This window comes from Dermacentor variabilis, chromosome 1, assembly GCF_050947875.1.
Source record: "Dermacentor variabilis isolate Ectoservices chromosome 1, ASM5094787v1, whole genome shotgun sequence".
NCBI classification, from domain to species: Eukaryota; Metazoa; Arthropoda; class Arachnida; order Ixodida; family Ixodidae; genus Dermacentor; species Dermacentor variabilis.
Genome location: NC_134568.1, coordinates 290,406,754 through 290,433,204, shown reverse-complemented (window position 1 = coordinate 290,433,204; position 26,451 = coordinate 290,406,754). Strand labels below are relative to the sequence as shown.

General features: G+C 47.1%; 1 protein-coding gene and 2 non-coding genes across 4 annotated transcripts in view; 2 read left to right on the top strand and 1 right to left on the bottom strand.

Annotated features, from left to right (window-relative positions):
• Positions 1-26,451, top strand: part of LOC142567151 (uncharacterized) — a 399,588-nt gene that overhangs the window by 143,415 nt on the left and 229,722 nt on the right. Inside the window, exon 3 of one of the 2 annotated variants that reach the window (XR_012825178.1) lies at positions 25,330-25,372. The exons of the other annotated variant lie outside the window; for it this stretch is intronic. The gene's annotated coding sequence lies outside the window, so the exon portion shown is untranslated. The remainder of the gene's footprint in view (positions 1-25,329; positions 25,373-26,451) is intronic. 2 annotated transcript variants of the gene reach the window in all.
• TRNAS-UGA (transfer RNA serine (anticodon UGA)) lies at positions 21,149-21,221 on the bottom strand. The gene has a single exon. It is a non-coding gene; the product is annotated as a tRNA-Ser (tRNA).
• On the top strand, positions 21,361-21,433 carry TRNAS-UGA (transfer RNA serine (anticodon UGA)). The gene has a single exon. It is a non-coding gene; the product is annotated as a tRNA-Ser (tRNA).

Sequence of the window (26,451 nt, the reverse complement as noted above, 5' to 3'; positions counted from 1 at the left end):
AACTGGCACTTAGGAGCCTTGACTGTCAAGCCCGCTTCGCGCAGGCGGGTTAGCACTGCCCGCAAGTGTGTCATATGCTCAGACCAGGATGCGGAGAATATCGCTACGTCGTCTAGATACGGTAAAGCGAATTCTTGCTGTCCCCGCAACACTTTATCCATGAGACTTGAAAAACAGTATGGCGCGTTCTTCAAACCAAAACTCAACACTTTAGGACGGAATGTTCCCATTGGTGAAATGAACGCCGCATACCTACTAGCCTCTTCTGTAAGTGGAACCTGCCAATAACCCCTGACAAGATCTAGGGTGGAAATAAACTGAGCGCTACTAACTTTCTCAAGGCGCTCCTCGATGTTAGGGATCGGATAAATTTGATCCTTAGTGATGGAATTAAGCCTGCGGTAGTCGACGCAAGGACGAGGTTCCTTGCCCGGTACCTCAACTAAAATCAAAGGGGAGGTATAATCACTCTCACCTGCCTCAATAACACCGAGCTGTAGCATTTTCTTTACCTCAGCCTCCATAATATCGCTCTGGCGGGGTGACACCCGATACGCCTTGGATCGTACTGGCTCTGTGGAGGTAAGTTCTATATCATGAGTAAGTACAGAAGTCCTACCAGGCCTCTCAGAGAACAGACCTTGAAACTCTTGTAATAGCTGGTGTAGTTCGGTTTTCTGCTCAGGCGACAGCGGTGCTTTACTGATAAGGTCACTAATGACTTGACCGGTGTCTTCCCTGTTCGTCACTGAGCCTAGTCCCGGAAGCTCGACCGGAAGCTCTTCAGGAACGTTTACCATCATGCACACCACTGCTTCCCTTTGTCTATAAGGTTTGAGCAGATTACAGTGGTAAACTTGCTGTGCTTTCCGCTTTCCTGGCAGACTTATCACGTAGTTAACGTCCGACAGTTTCTGAACAATTCGTGCTGGGCCCTCCCACTGCACGTCTAGTTTGTTGTTTAGCGATGTGCGCAATATCATGACCTCATCGCCCACCTCAAAACGACGGGCCCTGGCTGTCCGATCATAATAAACCTTGGCCCTCTGCTGGGCCTTTGTCATTGCTTCCCCTGACAACTCCTGTGCCCTTCTTAAGCGTTCGAGGAGCTTAAGTACGTACTCCACCACGACTGGGTCGTCGCCCCTACCTTCCCATGATTCTCGAAGCATGCGAAGCGGAGATCGAAGCGAGCGACCGTACACCAGTTCAGCTGGCGAAAACCCCGTAGCCGCATGCGGCGCGGTCCTTAAAGCAAACATCACCCCAGGCAGACACAGCTCCCAGTCAGTTCGATGTTCAAAACACAACGCTCTCAACACGCGCTTCATGACGGAGTGGAGCTTCTCAACGGAATTCGACTGTGGGTGGCACACTGAGCTGTGTAGCAGCTTTACCCCACACCTTTCGAGAAAAGTTGTCGTCAAAGCGCTAGTAAACACTGTGCCCTGATCTGATTGGATTTCCGCAGGAAAACCAACTCGCGCAAATATGGACAGTAGTGCATTGACTATCTCAACTGAGCTGAGTTCTTTAAGCGGCACTGCTTCAGGGAACTTTGTCGCTGGGCAGATCACAGTCAAAATGTGTCTGTACCCCGTGGCTGTTACCGGCAGAGGTCCCACTGTATCAATAACGAGCCGTCTAAAAGGCTCCGTTATGATAGGTACCAATTTCAACGGCGCCCTTGATTTGTCCCCTGGTTTGCCCACCCGCTGACAAGTGTCACATGTCCTCACGAAATGGTCTGCGTCCCGAAAACACCCTGGCCAATAGTACTCTTGCAAGAGACGGTCCTTAGTTTTCTTAACTCCTAGGTGTCCGGACCACGAACCCCCATGCGACAAGCGCAACAGATCCTGACGATAGCATTGAGGCACGATCAGCTGATCGAACTCCACTCCTCTTCGGTCTAGATACTTCCGGTACAGGACTCCACCCCTTTCCACAAAACGCGCAGTTTTCCTGGCGATACCTTCTTTGACATTGCAGCGCACGTTTTCCAGGCTGCCATCCTTTTTTTGCTCGGCTATCAAAGCCGACCGGCTGACTTTTAGCAACCTATCAAGTCCGTCTGACGTAGGCGCGATGAGCAAATCAGTAGATAGCTCTTCTAACTTTCCCGTGTCGGGCATTTCCTCTCTAGTATCTGGCGCCTTTAACGTTACAGACTCAAGTTTATTCAGTTCGGGCGTGCTCGGAATATCAGCTTGCTGCGCCTCTGACCCTTTTTCGTTGTTTGATAACGTCGGCCCCGCAACTACCGCCTTTGCAGCGAGCTCCCGAACCTTCGATCTGGTTAAGGCCTGAACACTAGCTTCACCAAACAAAAGCCCCTTCTCGCGCAGGAGGTGATCGGACCTGTTTGAAAATAGGTACGGGTACTGGGGTGGCAGCATAGATGACACTGCCGCCTCTGTCTCAAGCGCTCCGAAAGGTCCTTCAATAAGCACTTTTGCTACCGGCAGACACACGCTATGAGCTTCCACGGCTTGCTTGATCCATGCGCACTCGCCCGTGAACATATGGGGTTCTACGTAAGACGGGTGAACTACATCCATCGTAGCTGCGGAATCGCGAAGCACTCGGCACTCTTTCCCGTTTACGAGGAGGTCTCGCATGTAAGGCTCGAGAAGCTTCATGTTCTCGTCAGTGCTGCCTATTGAAAAAAACACAACTTTTGGTGTTGTTTCCGGACACTGCGCCGAAAAGTGACCCGGCTTCTGGCACGTATAACAAACGCCCGCTCGCCTCATCTCGAACCGCTTTCTGCGTTTGGCTGCCGCCGTCTCTTTACGTCTGGTCGGACTGCTTTCACTCGCATCCGCACTACGCGTGTCCCCCTTTAATCTCATGGGCGTGAACTTCGGCCTCTCAAACTTCGAGCCAAATTCACCCTTTTGACCGTCCTTAGCTCCGCGAGCTCGACGCGTCACAAACTCCTCGGCTAGCTCAGCGGCTCTAGCCACCGTACTCACGTCTGGCCTATCCAAGACCCAGTATCGCACGTTCTCCGGTAACCGACTATAAAACTGTTCTAGCCCGAAACACTGCAGAACTTTATCGTGGTCACCAAACGCTTTCTCTTCTTTGAGCCACTCCTGCATGTTCGACATAAGCCTATACGCAAACTCTGTATATGACTCACTTTTGCCTTTCTCATTTTCCCGAAACTTCCGACGGAACGCCTCCGCAGACAGCCGGTACTTTTTTAGAAGACTCGATTTTACTTTGTCGAAATCCTCTGCTTCCTCTCTATCCAAGCGAGCGACTACGTCGGCCGCCTCGCCGGGTAACAAAGTGAGCAAGCGCTGTGGCCACGTTTCCCGAGAGAACCCCTGCTTCTCGCACGTTCGCTCAAAGTTAACCAGGAACAAACCAATGTCCTCTCCAAGCTTAAACGGCCGCATCAGGTCAGTCATTTTGAACAATACGCGTTCTCCTGCACCGTGTGCCTGACTTCCATTACGAGCGCGTTCCATTTCTACCTCAAGACGCTTCATTTCCAAAGCGTGTTGACGGTCACGCTCTTGTTGCTCTCGCTCTTTCTGTTCTTTACGTTCACGCTCTTCTTTTTCTTTTGCAGTCTCCCTCTCTTCAATAGTCTCAAGGCATTCCGACAGCTCGTCATCCTCAGCCTCTAACTCAAGAATAGCCTTTAGCAGTTCTGGTTTTCTGAGTTTGTCTGAGACATCCAGACCCAACTCTCTTGCAAGCTCCAACAATTTCGGTTTGCGCAACGACTTCAAATCCATGGCTGCTCTGAATGCTGCTTTCTCTACTGCTTACTATTGTCTTGCCGCAAACTAACCCGGCAGCAACGACAACCACAATTACCAGCTCTGTTTCTGACACTAACAAAAAGCCTGGCAAAGCTCAGAAGAAGAAAGTCCCGCACTCACCAAACCTCGCAGGCAGGAATTCCGCGCAGTCGTTCCGCTGCAGGCAACCAGTCGTCACACAGGGCTCGTTGCACTGCTCCCGGATCGTCGTTGAGCTGCTCAGCATACCGTCAACTGCATCTCTTCGCTGCTGGCCTCCGTTGTCGCGATCTCACCGCTGGCAGACAGTTGTTTGAAGTCGGAGGCGATCTCACCGATGTTTGGGATCGGACTGCTGGTACGATCTGTTGGGAACTCGGCGCTGACGCCCGTGGTTGTACCTGGGTCGCAAGCCCCAAGGGTAGCGTTGGCCTGGCGGCCTGGGGTACAACTGGAAGCATCCGAAGGTCCCGGCAAAGCATGAGTCGACTGGTAACAACGAAACAACTTGTTTATTTTAACATCGCAAAGAGTTGGCGGTCAGGTTTGACCGTAGTAGAGAGACGGGAGAGCACTTCACTCAACAGAAGAAATCGGAGCCCTCCTTTTTGGCGTCCGGGGGCAGCTGTTTTTATACTCTCGCAGTTGAGGGCAAGAAGGAACCCCTCAAAAGACGAGCACGTGAATGTACAATGGGCTAATGGTGACGCACACTGTCGTAGCGATGCCGTAGCACCATGTCGAGCACGATCTCGTAGCACCCTGTCGTGGCGCTGCCGGTCGGACACAATGACTGTAATGAGAGGATGGTCCCTGCTTTGGCATCGCCTGTTTCGGGCACAATGACTGGAATGAGATCCCTGCTTTGGCATCGCCTGTTTCGGGCACAATGACTGGAATGCGAGGATGATCCCTAGGCGGTCGCATCGCCGCAGTCGCGCCTGGAAACACCTGGCGATGAGTGTTGCGGCGACGACGATCGGGCCAAAATGTCTGCCGCCCCGCCGCAGTCGCGCCGGCAAAACCACGTGTCGCAGGCGAAACGCAACACTGGGCGTGCCGGAATTGCCCAGCCAGGCGCGGAGACGTCTGCTAGCTTTGCAACCGCATAGGGGGCGCTAGCCAGCGACGCGCGCGCGCATGCGCAGCAGCTTTTTTGCAAAGTGTCCATTACATTAGCATAGGCGTTCAACACACGAACAAAATAATAACGAAGGGTTGTGTATTAATAGCTAAAATATATACCGATGGTGGACAAGCTCAATGATAATAATAGCTGATGAGCACTAAAAGAAAATCGTATTTCGCTTTCTATGTTAGTGAATGCTGTCACGATAGTTCATTTTCTATACAGGTTCCTGTCCTATCTTTAGGCTTCTTTTTTTTTTGTTATAACCAAAGTAGCGAAGCGTAGCGTTCAAACAGTTCGCTTTTCGCTATCGATGGTCATATCGTTTGCTTTCCATCTGTTTATCTAGTACGATACCTGGAACTATACTTTCGATTAATACTTACTATTAAACGAAAAGAAAGCGTGGAAATAACTAAGGTAGTTTCGGACAGGTTTCTGTCTCGTTCACCTACACTGTAACGATATTAAGAAAACTACACGAATGTTGTTTCTCTAACATGTATATTATTTAATGTTAAGCATGTCAGATGATGACAGCGTTTGTGCGGGCACTGGTCTTATTGCCTGTGAACTCACTTGCAATTTGTATGTAGTAGAAAAGTTATTCCAGCTGGTGTTTGCTAAGGCAGAGGTCGAAAAATTTCTTAGCTTCCTCGCATCACCGTGAAACTGAACTGTAGCTACAACAATAGCTAGTTTTAAAAGCATGCCGCGTGTCTCCTGCTTGCCCTTCTGCCATGCTGCTAATATTACATAAATGCACACCTTCGCAAATGCACATGGGGGGAAATGCCGTCATCAACATTGACGTCCACATTCAGAACTTTAGCAACGGACATAAAGCTTTTGTTACTGTTTTAATCTTGCATATATATTTTGGAAGGACAAGTACATTCTGGTACTAAGTGTACTTCCGCTTTCGTGACATTTTTAAGATTAAAGAAGTTTTGCGCCAAAGGTGACATCGATTGCGATAGCAGATCAGCAGACAGCTGATCCTTTCCCCAACAAGTCAGTTTGACAGAAAAAGACTGGAAGATATTATGGCTGCCACTCCCGGTCCTTGGATATTAACAGGGGACATCAACGCTCACCACCATATATGGGGAAGCTCCAGGATAAATTCGAGGTGCAGGTCACCAATATCCTTTGCATCAGGCCAGAACCTGTGTCTTCTAAACGACGGAAGCCCGACATTTCTGCGAGGAACTACGTACAGCAGCTGCCTTGACTTGACTTTGGTGTCACGTTGCCTGACTTGGAGCGTGCAGTGGTTCACTGATATTGAAACCCATGGAAGCGATCATATTCCGACCTACGTGAGAATCGATGGACTAGACGCCGCATTACCGGTTGTCTCTCGCCAAATCGACTGGTCAGTCTTTCAAGATCGTGTAGAAGACACATGCAAGACACATATTGCACGCAGATTAGAAGACATAATTGCAGACGCTATGCAAGATTGCACACGCTGCTTCACACATCCATCAGCAGACAGCTATACGAAGTAATGATAGTAGTTTTATCGACCGTATAAACTTGCAAACATTCGCTTACTAACTAAATTAGCAGGCATGATGTCACGCGCGCAATATCAAACATGAACACATCGCACTCGATGACTCGGAAACTCGCTGTCGAAACGCTGGAGTGAGGAAGCACGGCAGCAGCAGCGAACGAATTGACCTTCGTGATGCCTCGCGCTTCAAAGCCAACTAAGCGGCGAAAACGCAGCGTAAACGAAGCCATCAGCGTTCAGCACACTGTCCCTATCCCAGATCGTTTTCAAGATAAAGGCCCACGCGGGCTCGCCTTACGCAGCAGCCGTCGCAGTAGAATGTCCCCCCCTTTCCCCCGGTGCCTTACGCGCAACGGAAGACGGTGGGCTTCCTCCCCACTTTCCTCCCTCGCGCGAGATAGGTTGAGCCGCCACCGGCGGCTCACCCTCGCACGCTTTCACTCGCACAAGCAGCATACGGCACGGGGCGACGACGTTATCGCCCTTGGAATTTATTGGCGGCGAGGAGTTACGGATTCGCCATCTATCGGAAGCGCTTCGCTGGCGTAGTATGAGGGATCGCGCGGTGCGCTCCTCATAGGTTTTGCTGTCAGCGCTCACTAAAAACACCACACGCGAGCTCTCCCGGACATTTCTGTAAGTACTTTCGGAACGAGAGAAGTTGTTTACTGTCTAAATAATAATCTTGGGCAAACTGAAAGCACACAATCGTTTACAGACGCTATCTCTTTACCGAATACGTACAGTGAACGCCACTGCGCGCGGTCGCCGCGATGGAGTCTCCCGAACCGGCTTCTTGCGTGAAAGGTAGGTAAACGCTGAGAGCAAACTATGTGAACTATGCTCTTATAGTATTTGTATAACTAAATGGAGCGTAATAGAATGAAGCCTCAATGCAGCGATCGCACAGATTCACAGCGACCGACTGCGGGTCTGCATGCTTGTCCGCGCACTGTTTCGGTTTCGCCGCGTGCGCGTTTTCGCACCGTGCCATGAGCTTTAGGCCGCAGAATGTGAGCATTTGACAGTATATAAGCAACCATTGTTGCGTCGGCGCTATCCGAGCTGTTAAAAAATAATTTCATTGTAGAGACTTCGACGCCTACGGGGACTGTGATGTGCCATCGCGACGATTCAGTCTTTTTTTTTTCTTCTAAATTATTGGACGTTTCAATATTATTTCTCGAGTTGCGCCGCACTGTATGTTTATCGGTGTTCTCAGCGTGCGATTTCCCGCTGCTTCTTATTTGTAATCCAGTGTATTAATTCATAACACAAACATGACCATATGCCATGCTTTTTTTAAATGTGCTTCTTACCGCTGCCTTTCCACTCCACCGAACTTGCCAGTATCTGAAACATCGACAAGTTGATAGACCAAACCGTCATGACATTATAGTCGTGCAGCAGGCTCGGGCGAGCGTCTCAGTGCGCGTCTTCAGAACATCGCAGACCGGGCGCCGTAGCAGAAATCTTCCTCGCGTCTGTGCTTGCTGCATACCCCAGATGTAGCCAATGACTGTTTGCCGGTTTTATGTTTCGTGAGCCAAGTTTCACGCAGCTTCTTGTCCTGCGGCTACGTGTGAATAAGGCTGACACCGGCCTCCGTTACGTGCGTCCGGCCCTGCGGCACCGAGCAGTAGCCTACCATGTTGCGCGCCTTCAAAGGCAGCCGTTACCTATTCTAGTGCGTCCAAGCGTTGTAAAGGAGACACTCGAAGCGGGAAAATTTCGCCACTAAATGAAGACCGCAGCATACAAGGGAATTCAAACTCGTTTTCAGCTCGCTTCGGCGCTCCCGAAGCAGCCGACGCGGCCGCTATGTCCACGTGATCCCTCCTAGCACGTCATGCCGACGGTGGCGCCAGCTTTTCCAGTGGTGGAGCTCGAGGCCAATACGGAACATGATGGCGACGCCGACGCCGAAATCAGAAATGCGCCTGGTGTGTCCATATAATTGCTATCGCCACAAAATACGCATGCCCATGTATTAGCCAGTCCTCGTAAGAGGTTGCTGTGATTGCCCGCTTCACTTCTTTTGCTTCGAGTAACTAAGCGTGCAAAGGTAAAACGTACCAACAACAGTAGAGATGAACGAAGAGAAGCATGTAGAGGCAATTCCTCTGCAGAGTGTTAGTAATGGACGGTTTGCAAAATAGTGAGCGCCATCTGGCGCACAACAGGCAAAGCTGCAGCGCTCTGCGTGCGAGAGGAAGTGGTTAGAAAGCGAGTTTCGTTTCTCGGCTTATGATAACGTATGACCATCCGCTTAGTGTTGTCCCACGCAATGCGAGAGGGAGTCTTTCTTCTTTATTTTTTTTCTGAGACAGGAACAAGTCTGCGTGGTGAGACGGGGCACTTCTGAAACCTCTTTTACACGAAACCGACGCATGTAGTATCTGTCCACTGCGGCTTTCGTGTGGCCTGCGACCACTGCACCGTCCTGCCTGACCCATCGCGTCAATATATTTTGCGATACCATGTGATCACTGCCTCCGAGCAGTTGGCCTGCTCCTTGCCCTAAGCCTGGCTGTACTTGGCGCGTGTTTTGAATTTGTTGCACTAAATTTGGCCAAAGTATTTATTTTGCTCTTGAGGAATTGAGCATTCATACCACAATTTGTGTGTGTGTGTGGGGGGGGGGGTCGGCAACTGCTCACTAAATATCCAAGAAAAGAAGAAAAACTTAGACAAATATGTTGTGTCAGTACTCATTGAACACGACGAGAAAAAAAAAGGATGGCTTGTAAAGGATGTTTCGAAGTGCGTTTCATGTAATGTGTTTCAATTCGAACGCACCATGCCATTCCAGCCGTTCTTCCGGAGGATGCTGCAGGTAAATATGGCAATTCTTTCTGTCAACATAGAATTGTGTCTCAGATCCCGCGCTATCATCTCTGCGGCCAGCAACGGGTAGTCTGACGGCAGATGACCACCACAACGCTATCGAAGGAAATCGGTGGCGATCGACAAATCTTGCCGAGCTCGTGCGCGATCACCCGTGCAGGGGTCCGAAGCAAGGGATCCCACGGGTGCACCCCGAGGAGCCCGCAACCGCGTGTAAAAGCGGGCGCCCCATCGGAGCCGCTCTCTGGCGCCGCGCGAGACCCATTTCTGGGAAGGCCGTCACCGCGAGAAAAGCGGCGAGCCCACCACTATCCTGCTTTCGAAGGAGACGCTTCGGCAGCGAGAGATCGCTGCGCCGTGCACTCCACCTTGAACGTAAACATTGGAGGAACGCCGTGTTTCCAGTGTTTGTTCCCGAGTCACTGCTGCTGTCTGGCTTCGCTCACGACCACTTGAGCACCGCTGGCCTGGCACTCCCGTCTGCTTGCCAGTTCACGGACGCTAGAGCTCAAATATAGCCTCCCTTTCGAGCGGCTTTCTGCGTCCGCGGCAGATTTTACCTGCCCCGGCCGTGTTTGCGTTCGCCAGAGAGCCGCGAGTCGCTTCCGCGCTTCCCCGCATACGCGAGTAGGTGGCACATGTCATATCTGTGACATTTAGAGCACCGAGCAAGAGCTGGGCGCCTCACGCGACACATGCGCGGTGACGCGTGGTGACACGTGGAAAACGCGGAACAGACGTATTTTGCGTGTATTACAATTCCAGGGGCTGTGCACGGGTGGTAAAGCCGCCGCACAGTCACTTGTGATACCGGCTGTGCTGTCCTCATTTACCGGCGAACGAAGGATGAGCGTCGCGCCATTAACAAAACCTGCGCCCGAACTACAGCGGAGACTTCGTTTGATAATGGGACTCAAGGTTCACCATTATTCAAGATAGATCCACTTACACCATACTGATGAAGGTCAGCTGCGCATTAGTAGCACTATATAGAACTGTAACTCTTCTTCCTTTAACATCTGGAGTCCCCCAGGGCAGCGTACTCGGTCCCCTACTTTTCTTAATCTTTATTAATGATCTACCCAAATGTGTCTCATCTCGAATTCGATTATTCGCAGATGATTGTGTTATATATCGTAATGTTAGTAATGACGCTGACTGACTTTCCTTACAAACTGATCTTGATGCGGTGACCGCTTGGTGCTCTTCGTGGTTAATGACTTTAAATACGTCTAAAACTAAGCTAATGTCATTTACCAACCATTCCACTCGACTTCCTACCACCTACTTTCTCAATAATGCTAGAGTAGAACTTGCGCCAACTTACAAGTATCTTGGCCTTCATCTTCAGTCTGACTTGGCATTACCATATTAACACCGTCTTCGCATCAGCTAACCGAGCACTCGGTCTTCTTAAGCGTAACCTCAAGCACGCACCTTCACACTTAAAAAGACTTGCTTATATCACGCTGAACCGCCCAAAAATTGAATATGCTTCTGCCATATGGGATACCGATCAAGCATACATAATCAACAACATTGAATCATCTTTTCCGATTATTCACGCTTCACCACCGTCACATCGTTAAAACAACGTGCCGAGTTGGAATCACTATCACGTCGACGCCAGTTTGCTCGCCTAACCTTATTTCATAAACTTTATCACCATTCCACTCTTCACGATGACTTCTTTTCACCACCCCCTGCAGTTTTCCCGCGCCGTGATCACGCTAACAAAGTAAAACGCATAATGTGCCGCTCATCGCTCCACGCAAAATCATTTATTCCTCGCACAATAATAGAATGGAATAACCTACCATCACGCATAGCTACTGAAGTTAACTTACCATCTTTCCAAACCTTGTTTCAAGAAAACGGTTAGTGGTAGCAAATTAGTTATTACTTATTGTTATATGCACACATTAACATATTATATAAGATGTTCTTGTGTTTTCATGACTAAGTGCAAATACCACTTGTTCATATCTATTTATTTTATGTTGCTTGCGTGTGATGTTTATTGCATGTAGTTTTATTTCTTGTGTATATTTTATGTTTGTGCCCCCCCCCCCCCTATGTAATACCCTCGCGTGAGGGCCCTTAGTGGTAATGTAAATAAATAAATAAATAAAAAATAAATAGAGAGCTTTAGGTTTTGCGTACGCAAATGACATTGGGTGCCCAAAGGGACCTTTGCGCATCCAAAGCGCCACACCCTGCTTGCGTTCTTTTCTACAGATTTAGTGTTCCTTAGAGCACGTTCTTGCTTTCTTCTGTACGCCCCCGGCGCTTTCCGTCCCCTAAATTTCGGTACGCAATATCTAAAACTCCCTATTATTACATAGATTACGACTCAGCACAGCCTAAACTAAGTGTTTCTTTTACAGGATAGGAAAAACTAACAGCCTAATTTGTTCCTGTGAAGAATTCGATGAAGGCGTAGAACACGTTCTCCAACTATTCAGCCTGCCGCCAGAACGTCAAGAAAAATGCAGATTCATGACACAAGACAGTTGTCGAGAAACCCTTGGGTGCGGGGCCAACAGAAACATCTGGGCAGTACGTACATTTGCAGACATTTTTTAAGAAACTAGAATTGCGGAAAATTGTTAGAGATTTTGAAATAACTTGGAAAATGTTGGACTTTTTATGATTCTTATTTACACTTTTTGAGACATGTGTATAGACGTTTGCGATCCCAGAGACTCGATCTTGTGTGTTCGTTGCTTATTGTATGTTCTTATATTATATGGTGTATGGGATAGTGTGGTCTTGCGTATGGTATATTTCTTCTTCACTGGGACTGCATCGGGCTTGCGTTCTAGCTTGTGAACTTTGACAGCGAGCTTTTAACTTTCGTGTCACAACTTCTGAACTACACGCGGGAACTCGGTCTTAAGAGCGTTCGTATTACTATGACTTTGTTCTTCCCAGAATGTTGCTTTTTTTGTCGTATGTCTGAGCTAAGCAATAGCCAGCGCCTTAAAAAACAAGAAAGAACTTTCCAGTCCAGCTATAAAGGTGTTGGTGGCGAATATTTGTGAGCGCATTGAATTGCCAAATGTAATGGATTAGGTATCTAACACTGCTTACCCGGACGAAGTTTCGATGCTCGTAAAGAAGCCTGTTGAGCCCCAACACTACAGCGTCAATGGCTATATAGGCTTGCACGGGACATTGGGCGGCGCTTGCGGTCTACTTGCGCACTCGCGCACAGAGCGGCATACGTATAACCTGAGGATCCCAAACGTTTATTTTCGGGAGTCGATTATTATCCGGGCATCGGGCGGCACTCTCCCCGGAGAGTCAGCGGCGCCGTGTGCCCGCTCGCGGCTCATATAGAGACCTCAAGTGGTGCACCTGTTCAAAGCGAGGCTGACGACCCGTGCCCGGCGCGCTGATCTATGATCCCGCGAGGCGACCCGCATCATGCATTCATGAGCGCGCGCCGGCGCGCGGGCGGTCCGGCCGCGCACATGAACGCCAGATTTTTCGGCCAAGACCAGCCAAGACGAATGCGCCCTCGCGACCGCCGCGACCAAGGCGACCGCGATTTTTCTCCGACCAGCGCAAACAGAGTCGGCGGCGACGAAGGGGAAGGGGAGGGGGAGAGGCGCTGGTGCGCGCTTTGATTTGCGCGCAGCGTGATTCATCGGCGGCGTTACTTAAGCCCGTGTTTGCGCTGCTGCGGCGCGCACAACAGGTTCGCGCTCTCTGAACGATGGCCGCAGTCGCGTTGCACGTTCGGGGCACCGCCCCCCCTCGGGCCAATACGCGCGGCCTTTGCGCTGGTCGTGAGACTAGAAACGCGCTGCATCTCAATTAATTAAATCAAGCGTGCGCTCCAGCCGGATGCAGAGTGCCGTACGGGGAGGCCCTCCGGAAATAAATTGGGCAGGTCGTGGATGGCAAGTTAGGGGGCGCCAACGACCTCCGCGGGTTTCTCTCGTGCGGTGGCGCTGCGTAATTAGGCCCAGCCGCATGCCTCGGCTCGGACATCGCCCGGCCCCCATCACTGTCCCGTTCGCGAGGGCGTTTGTCACACTTGCCTTCGCGGCACACTCGGACTCCTCTGTTTTCCCGGGTGTTGCAAAGCGGTGCCCTACGGTTCGTCTATGTTTACGCGGAGGCCCGGTGTCCTGTCATATTCCAGTCAAGCCGCGACCCGTACAAGCTCGTTTTAGAAAAGCGCACTGTGTAACATTCTTCGGCCCTGTGCGACGTTTTTATTTTAGCTTCAAACGTGGTCCGCTTCACTCCGCACGCCTACAAATGTGTGATAATGAGACTCGGCGGGGTAGGCTACAAGTTTCACTAATCCTGTAGCATAAATAGACGATATAATATATGATAACTTGCAGCCGCGCGCCTGGTAATTTCAGCACGCAAGAATCACGAGTGAATGGCACCGTGGACATATCATATAGCGCTGTATCGCGCTACTTTCGTATACGAAGGAATGCGGCCCCAGCAGCTCTTGTGCATGACTGAAATTGCACAACCAAAGCACAACAGCGTAGTGTATCGTGGATATAACTTGACGTGAAGAGGTCGGTAGCTCGTCTACCGCAGCTGTGGCGTCGTTCATGCGAAATCGCAAGCAACATCGCACCATGTGAAACATGAATCAGATTGGCTGTCGATTCTGTCAAATACACATCCGTATAACCTGTCTAACGTCTTGGCAGAGACACACCTTCCCTAACCTGTGTCCACATCTTCCTAACCAGTCTAACACTCATGAATCTATTCAGAACCGCGCAGTTAGGTTTATTTACTCGGATTTTCCTCTTAATACTAGTGAACAAAAATTTAAATCCCGTGCTAACTTTATTATCTTGGAATCTAGGCGCTAAAACTTGTCGGCTTTGTCTATTCTACAAATTTTATTACTCACAGCTTGACATTTCTGTCATTAAGCCAGTCTATCGCAGTTCCTGTCGCACAAGCCACCCCAAAGCTGTATATTTGCAGAGTACTCACACTTCTGCTCATCTCGGGTCCTTCGAAACCTACAGCAAATGACTGGAATGACCTGCCTCCCCATGTTGTGCTGCACTCCCAGTCTTCCAGTTTCAAAAATTGTATCGAAAGTATTAATTTGTAAAATTAACCCACATCTCATTTAATACCCCTTGCATAGGGTCCTTTGACATAACAAATGGATAAAATAAATAAATAAATTATTGGTAACCAAATAAGATATGTCCTTTTGTTACGGAGCAGTAACATGGTGTCAGCTTGCCACAAAGAAAAATTTGTGTGAACCTGATTTCCTTCATGCCCTGACAGATCTATTGTATTATTCTGTTACAAGAAACTCTCAGTCTTCTGTTACTTATTATCTAGCATAATAACTTCCCCGTGGCTACTTTATAATTTCAGTGCTTCCTGGATTTGCCCGCCTCGTCGATTTGAAGGTGAAATGCATTGCACATTAATTGCACACGCTTCATCGTTTCTCTGGCTTTCACGCAACCGGAACTTGTGCCAATCTACATCGTGCAGCTTTTCTTCCAGATTAACTATAATGCGTTAACATTCGTGCTTGAGCTCAGATTCCGGTTAAAAAGGCATAAGAACGCGCGACACAGTAGTTTATCCACACCCCTCCAGAGAAGCCTGACCCCCCCCCCCCTCCAAAGCAAAGAGCTACTGTGCAAGAAGGAGGAGGAGCGTTACTTGCGTCAGGTGGACCTAACCTTGCGAAAACTTCCGGCAGTTGCTCCCTGAGTGGTCGAGTCCGAGCATTGTCTGAAACCTGCCACATTGGAAGTTGAAAAGGAAGATAAGGTAGGGTGGCAAGAAAAATCCTAGTTCCACCCGAGAGGCGCGGCATCGATTGCGATAGCAACTTAGTAGACAGCTATACAAAGTAAGGATATATAGTAATTTTATCGGGCGTATCAACTTATAAACATTCTCTTACTAACTGAATTAACAAGCATCGTGCCACGCGCGCACAAGCAAACATGAACACATCTCACTCGATGACCGCGCACACTCGCTGTCAAAACGCTGGAGTGAGAAAGCGCGGCAGCTGCAGCGAGCGAATTGACCTTCGTGCTGCCTCTCGCTCTAACGCGAAATAAGCGGCGAGAAAACAGCGCACGCGAAGCTATGAGCACTCGGCGCTCTCTGTCCCCATCGCAAATCGCTTTCAATATAGGGCCCGCGCGGCCGCGCCATGGCTGCCGCCGCCGGAGTAGAACAACCTCCCCACTCCCCCGCCCCTCCCCTCCCCCGGTGTGTTGTGCACGACGGAAGACGCAGCGCGCTTCTTCCCCGATTTCCACCCTTGCGTACGCGATATTGAGCAACCATCGTCGGCTCACCGTCGCACGCTTTCACTTGCGCATGCAGCATGCGCCGCGCTCCGACGATGTTATCGTCTTTGGACTTTATACAGTATTATACAGAGCATCACGGCGATGGTGGAAATGCGGCTTGATTGTCCATATAGTTGCTATCGTAATAAAAAACGTTGATTACTAGCAGAAAATAAGGAAGGAAAACATTCCGTTTTGAATCTAGCGTCAAAACCGCAGCGCCGTTAGCTCAGTGTAGCGTCGCAAATTTCAAAATATATTTCCTCTCTACACTGTTTTAGCACCTGAAAAAAATTATCGAAATCGCATGAGTTGAGTCTTTGGCTCAGTTGAAATGCAATGTACCCCTTCATTAACTATAAGCAACTAACTAGGCAGGAAGGGACGCTTTCCGCTCCCTAGTGTACGCGGTTTGTTCCTGCTCGTGTCTATTTCTCTCTATCTCCCCCTTCCGCTCTCTTTCTCTTTTTATCCCCCTTCACCCTTCACCCCTTACAGGGTGGCCAACGCGAACTGCCTTTGGTTAACCTCCCTGCCTTTCTATGCATCCTTTTCTCTTTCTACTCGCCTCCTATTTAGATCGTAGGCAGAGCTGTTGCAGTGCCTCTAGGCCCGTCGCCGTTCGATAACGCGGCCCTATCGAAGCCGAAAGCTTAGTAACGGCTCGCTACGAAGTTTCCCATTCCCAAAAACTTCTTGACACCTCCCGGGAAAGCGCGAAAACTTGCCACACGTCGCCAACAGCACGTTCGCTGTGCACCCTCCAGCGCGATCCCACATATGCATGTACTACCATGGCGCCGGACGATAGACGGCGCTGTAAATAGACGGCACACTAAAATCGCGGCACCCTGAATGAAACGGCCGTGAAAGCCTCTCGTCTACGGACCTCCGGTCTCAACAGTCCTCAGAAACCCTTATCTGGCTTCGTACAGTAGTGCATTCTTTCTTTAAGTTTAAAAGTTTTCTTTTTTGATTTCATTCTTTGCTGTTTCATCCTCAGGTCTAGAAGCAAAGATAGAAAATGTAAAAAAAAAGGAAAAAGCGAGAATCAATGTTTTATGCAAATGTACTGCCATGTGTCAGCGGCGCGGCACAAATAACTGACGCACGTCAACGAAGGTGGCGATGTGGACAAGTGTGTGTCCGTGTGAAGTTCATGTTCCCATGTTGCGCTACGCTTCATCCCGATTCAGTATGAAGGACGACATTTTGAAGGATTGCGCACGCCGAGAAATCGTGCCAGCCCGTTGCTGGCGTCTCACGAGAGCATTTTTTTGCGAGTAAGCACTGCCTTTTATGAAGTGGGTCTGTTTTTCTTTTTTTTTATGTTTTCAAGATATCTAAAATGACGTCGCCACACTTCATGGGACTGACCACTAAATTACCACCCTTCCTAGTGTGTCACTGTAACCAATTCAATGCAGTGGTATTCTTTAATATATTTACTTGCTGGTAAACAAAATGTGATAGATATAGGTAGATCAAGCTTCTTTTATGGGAAGAAAATTCCTTTTGTCCCTGTTTTTCGGTCGCAAATGTCATCTTTAAAAGAAATATCTCTTGTCTGATATTTGTCATATATGTCATCATATATGATATTTGTCTGATATATGAATCCTTACCAACTATCTCAGCTTTCTGTCGTTCTAAGTGGTGACAAAGACCGGTGAAGCCACGAGCGGGTCGCTTGAAAAATAGAAAAGGAGGGGATCTCATTGACACCTTGTGTACACAGCGCATCACCAACCGTACCATCCCATTCCCCTGCTTCGGTTGTGGGCGCCGTTCCTGAGATGTACCAGGAAAGGCCCACTAATTCTTGGCCGACATAAGTATCACTCCCCCCCCTGCTGCTCAAAAAGCTCCTCCATCAGGCTGAAAGCAATCACCGCTAGTGATCTGGGAGTGTTAACCGGCCGAGGATGGTGTTTTATGTTTGGGCTCGTAAACGAAAAAAAAAAAAAAACAACAACGGAAAAGACAAAATGTGACAGACGGGAGCTGTAGTACAGCACCAACATTTTGTTTCCATAAGGAATAGCAGTGCAGGAAAGGCTCCTCCAAAAAAAATGCATGATGCTCTCGTAATTCGTCTCCTCGTGAAATATAGTTGCAGTTGACATGTCACAGGCCCGAATAGGTGGTGTCCCAGTTGTTCAGCAGCAGTGAGCACGGCGCAAACGCTCATCGCACGATCGACAGCGAAAACAAAAAAAGCCCACAGCACAAACGAGTCGTTTGAATAAGGTACTAGGATAGGGATTTCATTCATTTTCTGTGAAAAAGTACCTGCTAACGCCTCACACCTTTGTGTGTGGGCCACGGAGAATATGTACCGTGTGAGGATGGCAGTGCTGGTCACTTAATAGCCAGAGAGCCCCTAGCGAAGAAGGTATCTCCCTCTTAGTAAGGTTGTTGTCCTCGGCTTGGTATCAATGTTTGTTGCCTTCTTATGATATGATTAATAAAAATCGGGCCCCTCGTTTAACCCCCTTTTCTTCTCGTTTAGTAGGGTGAGGAATTCGTGGCGATTGCCTGAGCACGGCGAAGGCAAAGTGGGAAAAAATTGTGAGAATGGGAGAAGGTACTCCATTTGAAGGGCATTCCTCACATTGTACAGCTGTCACTGAACACAGAGCAGGCGCGACCCGGCAGGTGTTAAACTGTCGACTACATCAGCGACAGGCTGTAATTACTAGCTGCAGGCAAGCCATAAAACTTGACTTCACGGAGCTTAGTTTTCAATCCGAAAAAGACAACCATCTTCAAGGCGTTAGATGAGCGCATGAGCTTGTTAGACAATGATGATGACCAGTTAATACTTCCATCCGCTTTGAATCCCAGCGCTGCGCGAATATATTGTCGTTCCATTACGACGTGACGAGTCATTTGCGGACTTTTGCTACACCGCGGCTCAAGGTTGATCCTGTTGCGATTATTGCTCCGGTATGGTTTCGTCCTCAGGCAGTCAGCTCGGGCCTCATATAGCAGTGCACTGCCTTTAGATTTATCGTACATATTTTACCTCCTGATATCGTTCTTGCCGTATTTGTGAATATTCGCGGTATTTTTTTGTTGCCATCATTTGCAACCAGTTTACCATGTGAGTTTCTCTCGCCTTATTTTTGATTACTTGGAGTTGGCTGTTTACACTTTGACTTACTCTGTGTTTAGTTGCCAACTTCCTTCACCTTTTTCCCACATTGCGTGTCCACGTTTTTGAGGTGCAAATACTTCTGTACTTTAGCGGCCCATTTCATTTCATCCATGCTCGTAAGTCTTTTTTCAAAAATTTATTTTGCTGTGCGCTTCTGTGATTTCGAATGAAGCCCGACTCATGTCAGCCTGCACTTTTTTTTATTATTGATATGATATAAGGAGACGTTGACGCACAATTTAAGGCGCCGGCTACTCCTTATCTCCTGAATGGTCCCATCATACAACATACAGGCTTCAAGATTACATATGAAATAATCTTCTCACAGAAGCACCAGGACTTCGCACGCAACGTTTTCATAGAAAAAACTATGACGTAATAAACACATGGTGCATACAATATAGAAGGTAAATGTCTCCACAGTTATGTAGATAAAATTCTCAAAAATGCAAACGATACTGTCGCCTAATGACACAGTCTCTAGTCAAAACAGTCAACATAACGTTAACATAAACATAAACAACATAAACAAAACAGTCAACTAACGTAATTCACAAATGCATGCATATATACAGCGACAATTAAATGAAAGGAACAATAAAAGCGTTAATAACCTCCAACAATGCCGCTGTCTTCAAGGAAAGTCTTTAGTGCTTTTAAAGCGCTCTTCTGCAAAGACGTTGTTGGCCAAGGACCCAAAAGTTTCTTTAAACTGGAAGGTCTGCGGTCTAATTTATTTAGGGTTGATTTAAGTCGGCATCTTGGTGTGTCGTGACATGGGCAATCTAGAAGGAGGTGATATATATCTTCGTCTACAAATCCACAATCACATTCGGGGGTTTCCGCACGGCCAATTCTGTGTAAGAAATGCTTTGTGTAGGCAGTCCCTAGCCTTAATGGATGAATAAAGGTTTCTATAGTTCTGTCTAATGATAATGAAAATTTGAATTCAATGAGCGGATCAATATGGTATAAGTCCGAGCTCTTGGAATTCTGGTCAAACCAAGTGTTTCTACACATTTTGAAAGACGTTGTCCTTATAATGCAACGTAACTCATTCTTTGATATTGGGAGCGGAACCACATCATCTTTGAGGTGTGCTTGTCGTGCTGCTTCATCGGCTGCTGTGTTGCCAGGAATGTTACAATGCCCTGGTATCCACTGAAATGCTATTGCATATTTCGCTGCGCTTGCCTTTGTGAGGTTTTTAAGTGTCTCGTATATTATGCTATCACTGAATGTTTTCCCTTTTGTGCTGCAGAGTAATGTTAGAGCCGCCTGTGAATCGCTGAATATTGCCCATTTTTGCGCATCTCCTACTGACAATATAAATTTTATTGCACATAGGATTGCGAACAGTTCAGCCGTTGTGGACGAAGTCGCACGAGATAACTTAGACGATTCTTGTTTCTTGAGGTGCGGTATAATGAATGATGAAGTTGAGCAGGTTGATGTACTGGAGCCATCTGTATAGACGTGTGTGTATCCTGAATACCTCATATATATCTGGTCTTTACCATTCAAGCTGTTGAGCAGCTTGAATGGACATGTCTCTTTTTTTGAATATCCCGTCTACTGACAATTCGATTTTTGGAAGTGTAAGCAGCCATGGAGGATATTCGACGTCTGAGTTCCAAAATTCATTTCTTGGCAATATGTGAAAATTTCCTCGAGTTTCTATATGAACATAACCTTTATCTCGTTTCATTATGTCTAGAGCCAATGGGTGACTACTTCATTTACGGTCTTCGGCGCACCGACCTTTGGCTAATTTCCAGCACCGACAAGAGCTGCCAAAAGCTCACTAGAAAATCTAGTTGGAAAACAAGGCTTAACTCCGCTGTTGTTGCCTGTGCTGGAGATTTAGCTCCTTGCCTTGTTTTCCAGAGCGTCCCACCATTATTTATTGTTCTGCGTCAAGTAATGATTGTAGAAGACGCCACTCCTTTTCCATTCCCGCTAAAAGGGTTCATTTGTTCCGTCTAATATTACTTATTAGATCGAATCCGTAATTCGGCTGCCTTGCAAGGCTGTTTTTCAACAAAAATTAGCATCTTTAGCGCGAGCACAAACGCTTCCGAAAACTTGTCGAGGAATTTCCTCTCCTCATATATATATTTACCCCAAGCCCCCCAGATTGACACTATCGGCATTCAATATCCGTCAAGTCCCTTCAGAGTATTGAGGTTTTGAGCTGTTGAATGGGAACAATACTTTGTTGTGCTAGTCTGTGGTCGAGAGTATCTTGGCAGCAAAAAAAAAATATATATATATTAGTCATATCATAAGAAGCCAACAAACACTGACACCAAGGACACCACAGGGGAAATTACTTGTGCTTAATAAATGAAATAAAGAAACGATAAATTAATGGAAATTAAACTGGATGAAAAAACAACTTGCTGCAGGTGAGAACCGAACCCACAACCTTCGCATTTCACGTGCGATGCTCTACCAATTGAACTACCACAGCGCCGTTATGTGTCCTAGTAGAACCCTGGGAGTGTTAGCCAGCGCCACCACTCACAGACCTTGGCGGCGGACGTGGAACGTCCTTTTTGCCGCAGGCGATGCGAGAACGGGATCTTTTTGGGTGAAGGCAGCTGGTAGCTCCCATGGTAGCTCAATTGGTAGAGCATCGCACGTGAAATGCGAAGGTTGTGGGTTCGGTTCCCACCTGCGGCAAGTTGTTTTTTCATCCACTTTAATTTCCATTAATTTATCGTTTCTTTATTTCATTTATTAAACACAAGTAATTTCCCCTGTGTTGTCCTTGGTGTCAGTGTGTGTTGACCTTCTTATGATATGACTAATAAAAATCGGGCACCTCGGTTAACCCCCTTTCCTCTCGATTATATATATATATATATATATATATATATATATATATATATATATATATATATATATATATATATATATATAGCGCATGCGCTAATATTTTTATGAATGGTTGGTTACAATAAAATCAACATGACAGAGAGAGAGAGAGAGAGCGGAAGTAAAATCAGAAAGCTTAACGAGGATTGAAGATGCCTTCCTGCCGTCTATAAAGAAAGGTGAAGAAAGGATATAAGGATGAAGACAAGAGAAAACGGCAGAACATCAACGCGCGCGCTAACATGCGTGAGTGCCCGGCATGTACTGAGTGTTACATAAATAGGCGCGACCATGGTACACATGAATCTTCCTGCCTAACCGGTGCCTGATCTCCGCTATAGGATTTATCGCAGAAATGGCATTTTGCAGTGAGTTAGTCCTGTGTAGTTGGGTATTACCAGTTGCGTCCACAATGAATCCGACGTGAACGTTGTGTGCGAGAAAAAAGAAATTCACCGACGATTACGATACTCCCTAATGCGAAATTTACGCGTTTTCATTTCGCGACTTGCGCGGACAGCCTGTCTGCTGCGGCACGTTGCAAACGGAGCGAAGTGTGGCGCAAAGTGTGCCTCGCTGATCTGGAAATCGCGAGAGCCACTGCGCGGGTGACGCATGGGTGCGATTCATAGCAGTCGCCACCGACAGATCTCCTATTCTGGCGCCATCTCGTAATCCTCGTCGCCGCACTACGTTTTCTTTTTCTCACGCTTTCGCCATACCCTTCTCCCCTTTCTTCCTCATGGTTCCGCTGCACCCTCCTCTCCACCTTTCTTCTCGCGTCTTTCATTCTCCGCTGCGCTCCGCGTTCGCTCTCATTTTTCGCTGTGCTCGTTTGCTGATGGCGCCACCGTTTCCCCCTTTTTTTTCTGTTTTGCAGCAGAATCGGCATGTTTTGAGTGGCATCGCCGCAGACATAGGGTGGCACCCTAGCAGACAAGACCCTCTTCGGATTTATGGGGAACGAGCCAGCGGGCTGGGGGTAGGGTGGGGGCGGTGCGGGGGGATTAGATGTAAGAGTACATCTGGCGCTTGTACTTATGCAAAACTCAGCATGAACATGTGGTCACGCTGTACACTTTTTTTAAGCGTCAGCTTTTCTGATCTCGTTGCGCAGTTTTGCGCCATTGGCGCCGTCCACAGTGGTGGGGCGATCCCGGAAATGGTGCCGCCTACAGTTCTCATGGGTGTGCGCCGTCGTCGTCCCACCGTCATCGTCATCCCATTGTCGTCACACCGCCTTAGTTTTTTCATCGACGTCGTTCCTTCTTCGCCATCCCATTGTAATCGTGCTGTCGTCATGCAATCGTGATACGACACCGTTGTTATGTCATCGTCATCTACAGTCGTCGTCATGCATTCGTTGTCATACCATCGTCGTGATCTTCCCGTCGTCGTCATTCCGGCTTTGTCATTAGATTCTCTTCATAACATCGTCTTCACGCCAGCGTCGTCATACAGTCGCTGTCATACAGTCGTCGGCGCGCCATGGCTGTCACGCTGTCGTTGTTATATCTTCAACATAACAGAAACCTCACCCCATTGTCGTCATGCCATCGTCGTCATAGCGCCTTTGGCTGCGCCAGTTTGTGCTTAGAAAGTCGGCGAGTGCTCGAGCAACGGAGAGGAGCATCGCAGTTCAAACGAGAACGCTACAAAACATCCGGTACACTGAAATGTCATGGACGAATTCAGTGGGGCCTTCGGACTCCCGAGCGATTCGGCGAGCTCGAGAGCGAAAACATTTAGCCCACAAATCGTCCTTTGAGCTTGTTTCTTTTTTTTTAATATGTATGATTAGAGATTAAAGGCTACGAATATGTCTGGTACAGGCGTGGTAAAGTTCTCGTCCGGAAGTTGAAAGGAGCACGTGCTGTTCACATTATGGCTATGATGGCCTTGACCGACTTTAGACAATCTAATCACTGTTATGCTACTTCGCAAAAATAACTTAGATGACCAATCCCCACTATTACTGCCGAATGACCTGAATGATATTGTATGTCAGCTACCTCCTAATTCATGTAGGTGTGTTCACTCAAGTGCCGGGTAGATTAAAAATAATATATCGTGCCTAGAAGAGTTTTTCACTGAATTTTCGTTCCGTTACTACGCCATTATGCTGACTGAAACTTGAAGCACTAATGACTATGACGTCTTTGGCTTTCCAATTACAGGACATTTTATTTAAACTGCCTGAAAATGCGTGCTAGGGGTATTTGTTTGGTAATTTGCGAAAAAGTTTAGTTCCAGCTGTTGGATTTCATTGCCGAGACAACCAATTATTATGCTTTGTGTGCGTGCAAACAATAACGTGTTTCCAGTTTGCTATCGACCGAGAAAGGGTGATATAGCCATGTTTCTTGATTTTTGTGATCAATTCCTGGCATTTATTTCATAAGATAAATATACATTAATCGCTGGGGCAGACTTCAATATTGGCGTAGTTGTACCAGCTCTATTATTCATGACTTTAATAATATCATACTGTCTAACGGCTTCATAAACATAGCTAACCTGTCCACTAGATTAGCACTTAAGTGCGAGTCAATCCTTGATCTTTTTATCACGAATTTGTTTGAGACGAATGTTAGGTCAGGTGTTTTGTCTTGTTGTATTAGTGACCATCTTCCAATATTTTTAGGTGCAGAACTAATGATACAATGAACAGCAAAGCCCCGAATAATTAAGTTTCAGTTAATTACAGATATGGTGCTCTGTGCTTTTCGTAGCAGTATATTGCGGGTAGACTGGAGCGATATGAGAAAATCTGTAGGCGCAAACGATGCTTACGATAAAGTGTAGCAGAATGGACAACCGGGCTAGTTGGTTTGCTTGCATCTTGACAACTGATTTTAGCGCACGAAAGACTAAAACGATTTTCAAGAGCAACAACCAGCTAACTGTAAAATAGCAAATATATTTATCGTTGTGACATGGCATCTAAACGTGAAACCAAATCTTCAATAGCAACAACCAGCTAACCCATGAAATGGCAGAGGCCTACCACATATAGAAAAAGGGAAGATGACTGCGTCACTCACCCCTGTAGATCTTGCTGCATGATAGGGAATTTGGTTTTCTTGATAGTTAGACCAACTATAATTTAAAAATTTTCCCCTCTGAATGTTTTAACCCTTGTTCCTTGACACGCATGGGCAGTTTATCTTGTCTTTTTTTGCGTGTATATGTATCTTTTCTTTCAATAAAACATTTCAGTTGTGCGTAAGCGCTTTGTCCTGTCCTCTCTTCGTTTTCGCCTTTCGTGTGATAAAATCAGCTTTCAAAATGCTTATGATAAGTCTCTTGCAATATTCAAGCAGTCATAGAATTTGCATTTTCCGCTAAAAGAGCGCAGATGTAACCGCAAAATTCGAAAACCGAGGATAACGCCTGAATACGTCATCAAAAGAAAACAATACATAAACTTTACCAAACGTTCCTGCATACTCGTTTACTGGAGGACTGGGTGGCCTTCAAGTGTTATCGCAACAATCTTACAAAACGTTTGCGGCCCACCGGAACGCGCTATCAATCCGCATATCTTGAAGTTCCTGGCAATCGTTCTGACGTACTCTGGTCAACATTAAACACACTCCTTCGTCGCGGTCACTTTACCGCCTCTGTTTCGAAATTGGAAGTGAACGGCAAAGATATGGTTGGACGAGAATCGGTTGACGCATTTAATAATTTTTTCACAGATATATGACAACAACCGGGCCCCCGGCTGATACTTCGAAATACGTAAGTCTTCAGAACGCTCAATGATTGTACTTGCGTCCTGCCACCGCCCACAAATTCTTGTCAACAATAGAAAGTATAGAATATAGCGCCAGTTGTGACATTGACGGAATTTAAATACGTTCTGACAAGGTCGTGTCTGATGTTATCGCGCCGATTTTAGCAGAAATTTGAACGTACGTTTAACTAAGTCCGTCTTTCCTGTAAATATGCAAGTAGCGAAGGTGTCTGCGCTTTGTAAGAAGCTGACCGAAAGGATTTGGGCAATTATACACCGCTGTCTATCTTGCCTTTGTTCTCGAATGCTTTCGAAAAAATTCGGTCTGCATACTCGATTTTGAAGTTTCATTCGTAAATGTAATTTAATTACGCCTAATCAGTTTGGTTTTCGGAAAAATAAACATGTGAACTGGAGCATGAAGAGTATATACAATTTGAAAATAAGGCACTAGTTCTCGGTATATTTATAAATTTTTCGAAGGCCTTTGATTTAGTAAATCGTAAAATATCGTTAAACAAATTGCATTGCTATGGTATTCGTAGACGGGCCTTATCACTTTCTGACTATTATTTATCCATCTCTAATTCCGGCATGAAACCTATACTGTGTGGAGTGCCTATGGGCAGTATTCTAGGCCCATTATTGTTTAACGTCTGTCTTAATGACATTGTAAATATTAATTGCGAAGTGCAATACATAATATATGCTGACGATGCCAACATATATTTTTTTTCACGGCATGATGTTCAGGAGCTTGTAAGAAACTTGTAATCTCACAATGAAAACACTAGAGGGATGGTCAACCGCAAATGGCTATGCGTACTAACGAAAACAAAAGAAAAGCTCTCACATTCCGGCCAAAGAATAAAATAATTGCATTTCATCTCGACATAGTACCGAGTATACGCACGATTAAAATTGTTGAACATTCGAAATGCCTGGGCACAATTTTTTCCGCGAATATGAGCTGGCATTGTCATGTAAGACATGTCCTGCAAAAATGAGCTCAAATGACAGGTGTAATTGGTCGGCTTCGATACTTGCTTCCAAAAGAAATCAAGCTCCTGCTTTATCACTCGCG